The sequence below is a fragment of the Dipodomys spectabilis genome, unplaced genomic scaffold, assembly GCF_019054845.1.
Source record: "Dipodomys spectabilis isolate Male_0828 unplaced genomic scaffold, ASM1905484v1 ptg000141l, whole genome shotgun sequence".
NCBI classification, from domain to species: Eukaryota; Metazoa; Chordata; class Mammalia; order Rodentia; family Heteromyidae; genus Dipodomys; species Dipodomys spectabilis.
Window position 1 is genome coordinate 3,463,501 of NW_024870818.1, and position 6,793 is coordinate 3,470,293.

The window sequence follows — 6,793 nt, forward strand, 5'->3', positions numbered from 1 at the left end:
GTTGGGTTGATGAATCTAATGGAGGATGAAGATGGGGTGGAGATGAGGATGAGTGAGCAGGGATAAGGATTTATAGGAAAAAAATAGGAATATGAAAGCCAGGTTTTCTCTAGTTCCTTATGCTACTATCCAATGATGATATAAATTAGGCCTCTAATTTTCTTCAATCCTTTCTACTTCTCTATAAATACATGAGAAAATGTATGAACTAGTTCTGTTTCCTAGGATGTATAACAATTTTGCCTTTGCCTTTCTTTTTCCTTCTATCTAGATAGCAACAAGCAAATGCTGTCTGGTGTTCTATTTCTAAATATCAACATATTTTTGGTACCTGGTTTTTTTTTTTTTTGTTTTTTATTTTTTTTGTCGGTCGTGGCGCTTGAACTCTGGGCTTGGGCGCTGTCCTTGCCCTCTTCAGCTCAAGGCGAGCACTCTACCACTTGAGCCACAGCGCCACTCTGTTTTCTAGTGGTTTTTTGGTGATAAGAGTCTCATGTACTTTCCTGCCTGGGCTGGCTTTGAACCACGTTCCTCAGATCTCAGCTTCCTGAGTAGCTACGATTACAGGCGTGAGCTACCAGCACCTGACTACCTCTTACATTTATTTAGTGCTTGGCACAGTATCTGGTACATAAGAAGTACTCTTTAGTTTATGTGGGATAACCAATTTAATGTTACTGCATCTTTTTAACTCACAGTAATGCATCCTACTCAATAGTCTCTGAAAAGCATAAATGAGATAAGAAATTTAATTTATATTCAGAGCTAAAGTGTGTGTGTGTGTGTGTGTGTGTGTGTGTGTGTTGTGTTTACCAGTCCTGGGGCTTGAACTTGGGACCTAGGTGCTGTCCCTGAGCATTTTTGCTCAAGGCTAGCACTCTACCACTTGAGCCATAGCTCCACCTCTGGCTATTTGGTAGTTAATTGGAGATAAGAGTCTTGTAGACTGTCTTACCCTGGCTTTGAACCAAAATCCTCACATCTCAGCCTCCTGACAAGTATGAGCCACCTGACTAAAGATAAAGATTTTTAAGGTTTAATTATTTCAACCTAGAAGATGGCATTGGGCCAAAGTATAGGAATAATAGAAGCAAATATAATATTCTGATGACTTTATAGTGCATTTTGCTAACTACTCACCATAAGCATCATCTAATAAGGTGGTTTAGAAATTACAAACATATGAAATAAGTATAGAGATCAGCAATGTGTGGGGGCTTTTAATTTTTTTCTATCATTGTCCTCTATACTGAAGAAAATAAAGCAGTACAGCTTAATGTCATAGGCCAAAAAAAAAATCTGTGTCAGGCCCAAAATGTTGAGCCAAAAGACTAGGCCACAGTTTTATCCATTGGATTGCTGCACAGATACATATTGGCTCCCCATCTGTACTCATCTAGGCCACCCACAGCAAAGAAGAGGAAAGGAGCTATTGTCAGCATTTGCCAGTTACTGACTAGATTTAACTAGAGTATTGTTAAAATCCAAAAGTAGCCAAGCAGTGTTAATTGGAAAATATATATCCAATTATATCTATGAGATAGACTAATAAATGAGTAGGCTAAAAATGAATAAGGTCTACAAATACTTAAGGATGAAAAGAGCTCCATTCTTTATTGTTACCAACACTGAATCAGGAAGTTTGCTGAAAGAAGTTGTGATTTTAAATGGTAACATATCCTATTTGTTCACAGTGTGATTTTAAAATTATATGTGAAAGTTGCTTAATGTATGTGTGTGTGGTTTGTATGTTTGTGTGAGTGTGTATGTGTGTGAGTGTGTGCTGATACTAGAGCTTGAACTCAGGGCCTGGGTATTGTTCCTGAGCTTTTGTGCTCAAGGCTAGTACTCTATGTCTTGAGCCACAGCTCTACTTCTGGATTTTTTTTTTTTGGTGGTTAATTGGAGGTAAGAGTCTCACTGACTTTTCTGCTGGCTTTGAAACATGATCCTCAGATCTCAGCCTCCTGAGAAGCTAGAGTTATAGACATGTATCACTGGTACCTAGCTTAAAATTATATAACTGTTATATCAGAACATTAGTAATTATGTAAAATAACTGAAATGCTTTAAAAAGTAAACAGTAGAAGAGTGCTTGTCTGGTCCTCAGTACAGCTATCTAACTAAATGAATAAATAAATAAAGTTAACAGCCAGGCACTGGTGACTCATACCTGTAATTCTTGCTATTCAGGGGGCTGAGCCCTGAGGACTATAGTTCAGAGTTGACCCAGGCAGGACAGTCCATGAGATTCTATATTTTCAAACTATCATCACCTAACAACCTGCTCTCATAGAAAACCTGAGAACATATGTAATGTTTTGTTATATTCCTCCTAGCCTACTCAGTAAAGCAAGCTGCTTCTCTGCCTCTAAAATCAAAAGAGGTCTGACACATGATTGAGATACAATTTCTGAGCATCATCATTGCTCACCAAATACAAAATAAAAAAAAACCTCACTAATAAATACTGTATTTCTTACTAAACTCTTAAGCCAAATATTATTTTATCAGTGTGTTGTATGTGTAACTGACAAAGTTATTATTTCTTTTTTTTTTTTTTTTTTTGTCGGTCGTGGGGCTTGAACTCTAGGCCTGGGCGCTGTCCCTCAGCTCTTCAGCTCAAGGCGAGCGCTCTACCACTTGAGCTACAGCGCCACTTCTGGTTTTCTGGTGGTTTACTGGAGATAGGAGTCTCACGGTCTTTCTTGCCGGGGCTGGCTTTGAACCGCGATCCTCAGATCTCAGCCTCCTGAGTAGCTAGGATTACAGGCGTGAGCCACCAGCGCCCAGCTTTAAAGTTATTATTTCTTACTGACTTCAAAATCCTCAAATATTCAATAGAAAAGCATTCAATCTTATTTTTCCTTTCTCTTTCAGATATATTAAAGATTCCATATTTTTCATTCCATCAGATGACTATTGATAGTTTTCCAAACATTTCTGCCTCTGATTGCACTTATTAAATTTCCTGTGAGTGCCACCACAGGGAAGGAAAGCGTAAAAAACTTCTGTTTCCTGGTTTAATTTTAGGGAACTTATTTTAAGCATTTCATACCTGCCATCTTAACTAATACTAAAGAGAAGATGTGCAGACTACTCTTGGATGAGTCTTAAATAATGCTGTAATTATGTCGTTAAGTGACTAATATAATTAGGAAATAAAAAGTAACTGTTTTCACTGTCTTAAATGTAAAAGAAAAGACATATCTAGAAGACCATACAGAAGTGTGGAATAATTTTAAATTAAATTTAAATTTTTTATTTCAGTAAAGGTGAGCATCTTTTTTAAAAAATCCAAACAGTAGTATCAAAATTCCCATAATAAATAGCAAAACTCTCCTGACTTCTCTTTACTCCATCCCTGCACCCTAGATGCAGTTTTCTTCTATTAGTTATCTGCATATTTCCAAACTATAAACTGTAGCAAATTCTATCTTTATATCTCACAAGCATTTCATAGTGCTTAGCATACATTAGGCACCAAAAAAGAAATTTACTGAATGAACTGTCATGTGAGATATTTATAAATGAACTTTAATAAACTGTAGAGTGCTATATGTGTATATGATATGTTATTTCTATGGGTAATTAATGTGTTTGGGATGGCAAATTTGTTTTTATAACAAAAACGGGCATTTCTAAACAAATTCTTCTATAATAGCTTGTTTGGAAAGATAGCCACATTTCTTCTCATCCGACTATATCTGCTTTTTTGCATTATGACTTTGTCACTCTTCTTCTTAAGAAGTGGTATCTGGGCTGATCTTTCTTTATTTTTTTTTCTTTTTCTTTTTTGCCAGTCCTGGGGTGTGAACTCAGGGCCTTGGCACTGTCTCTGAGCTTCTTTGGCTCAAGCTAGCACTCTACCACTTGAGCCACAACACCACTTCCAGCTTTTTCTGTTTATATGGTACTGAGGAATCAAACCCAGGCACATGCATGCTAGGCTAGCACTCTACCACTAAGCCACATTCCCAGCCCTGATCTTTCTTTAATGAATCATATACAACAGACATGATCTTGAATAATTCCAAGCCTTAGTCTCAAGAACCTTTCAGCTTTCAGCCACACTCCTTGGAATTGTGTCCTGTAACAACTTCATTAAAGAAGACCATTTTAACCTACTGGAAAATGACAGGCTGCATGAAGTAAAAATGAGTTGTTCCAGTTCATGCCACTTAAGACAAATTGTCAGACATGTGTTGAACTCATCTTAGGCTGACTAGCTCTAATTAAACTGTTTAACAAGTCAAATTTGCATGTGAGTAACCCAGGTAAGACTTGCTCACCGAGATATATTCAGTACTGTGTGTTGTTTCATGCTGGGATATACTTTCTTTCTTTTTTTTTTTTTTTTTTGTCGGTCGTGGGGCCTGAACTCTGGGCCTGGTCACTGTCCCTCAGCTCAAGGCTCAAGGCTAGCTCTCTACCACTTGAGCCACAGCGCCACTTCCAGCTTTTTCTGCTTATGAGATGCTGAGGATCGAACCCAGGGCCTCATGCATGCAAGGCAAGCACTCTACCACTGAGCCACCTTCCTAGCTTGAGAATATATTTTCAATTCACATACTTATCACCTCTAAACTTAGAACCCTTTTGAGGAAGAAATTTCCTTTTAGCAATTTTCCATATCAAGTCATTGTCCCTAAACTTAAAAATCTACTTTTCATCTAGAGTTTTGAAAATCTCTAAATGGAATAATGTACATTTTGATTTTAAAATGTGTTTATACATAATTTAAAATATTTTGCTTTAAATATGTGCTATATGTACATAAAACTATTCTATTAGTGTTTTCATTGTAAAAATGAAGATACAACTCAAATGCCATTAAGGGAGTAGTAAAACAATAATAAATACTTTTCTTATTGGTATAAAAGTATACTATCACTCATTAAAATATCTAGTGGCAGTGTATATATTTATATGAATGAGACTCTTTGTAGTAGAAGAGAGGAAGAATCAGGCAATTTATCTATCTCAGCACTTACAAAAGGAAATTATCCCACAAACACTTGCTACCGGAGTCTTTTTGTGCAAGCACTGTTCTATTAGGTAGAACATTTGCAAACTGGCTTAAGCTCACAACCTTTCAAGGAATTACTTGCTAATGAGAAACTCCTACTTCTATATCAAATGGTCTAAGTAAACTCCATTTCTATGCTCCCCACTCTCTCCTCTGCCATCTCTTTTCCTACCTGAGGTAATGCAGGGAAAATCAATAATGACTCACTTAAATGTCTCCTCTTCTTTTTTTTCCTGGCACCTGTGTTTGAACTCATGCCTTTAAACTTGTTCAGCTTGCTTGCATTGCTAATATTCTACCACTTTAACCACACCTGCTTTTTGTTATTTCTCAGACTTTTCTGCTTTGACTGACTTCAAACTGTGATACACTGGATCCTGAGTAGATCCTTAGATTACAGGTGTAAGCTACCAGTATTCAGCTTAAGCTTTTTCTTATTAGGGGTGATTTTCAGTGTTTATATCTTATCTAGCTTGTGCGTAAGGAACACATAAAAAAGATGTTGTATTGTGGTCTACAACAATGCTGAGAATTTCCTTTTTTACTATCTTTTCTCATTTCTGTTCAGAGAAACTGGAAGTAATGGGGAGAGGCATTAAAATAATGGTTAAGGGCAGGAGAGCTCCATTTGAGTCTGGCTTTCAATCTAGAAATGCTTAACATCTATTTGTACTCAGCTTGATTTATCACCAATTCTGGAGTTATATAAGTCCCTCTCAAATCTTATGATTTGTAAATAGAGGTTGCTGGAGGTAAAGACTAGAAAAATTCAATGGAATGGAAATAAATAGTAAAAGAAAACATTAAGAAAAACTTAAATTGTCAGATAAGATGTGCAAATGAAAATCTAAACTAGATGACTGAAAGTATGCTCTTTTTTACATTCTTATAAAATTTCAGAGCATAAGGTTACTCATTTCTTTTTCAAAAAGTATTTTGAATACTTTTATCAAAAGTATTTTTAAAGCTGGGTGCTGGTGTCTCATACCTGTAATTCTAGCTATTCAGGAGGCTGAAATCTGAGGATTGTGGTGTTGGGTCTTCGTCCGTCCCACAAAAGACGGACGGGGTCCTAGGAAAGGTAAGTGCAGCGCTCGCCCGTTCCCTAGCCTCCCTCAGCCCAGGAGACAATCAGACACAGCGGGGAGCCAAATCCAGCAGGTAGAAAAACTCCTTTATTAACAGAGAGCAGCCCCTTTTAAAGACAACAAGGGTGGGTGGCATGGTAAGGGAGGAAGAGGAACCAATCACTGTCAAGGTCACACCCTATCATTCACTTGAGCCTTCACGGGCTGGTTAGGCACTGATCAGAAGATCAATTGGGGTCTGCCCACTCAACCCCCTCCCAGAGCCATCTTGGCTGGCCATGTGCTCTACAGTAAATTAGGCTCTGCCCACTCAACCCCCTCCCAGCGCCATCTTTGCTGCCCATGTGCTCCACATTGTGGTTCAAAGCCAGCCAGGTAGGAAAGATTATGAGACTCTTATCTCCAATTAACCACCAGAAAACCGGAAGTGGCACTGTAGCTCAAGTGGTAGAGCACTAGCCTTGAGCTGAAGAGCTCAGAGACAGTGCCCAGGCCCAGGGTTCAAGTCCCATGACCACCAACAGCAATAACAAAAGTATTTTGAATGTATTATGTGCCAGGTACTATGTCAAGAAACCTAAATTTATAACAGTGAGCTTGAGTGATAACCGTGAACTTCAAAGTATTGGAGGGTTGAAAGACGAAACAAGTTCAGTAGTTCAATAACTAACTGAAG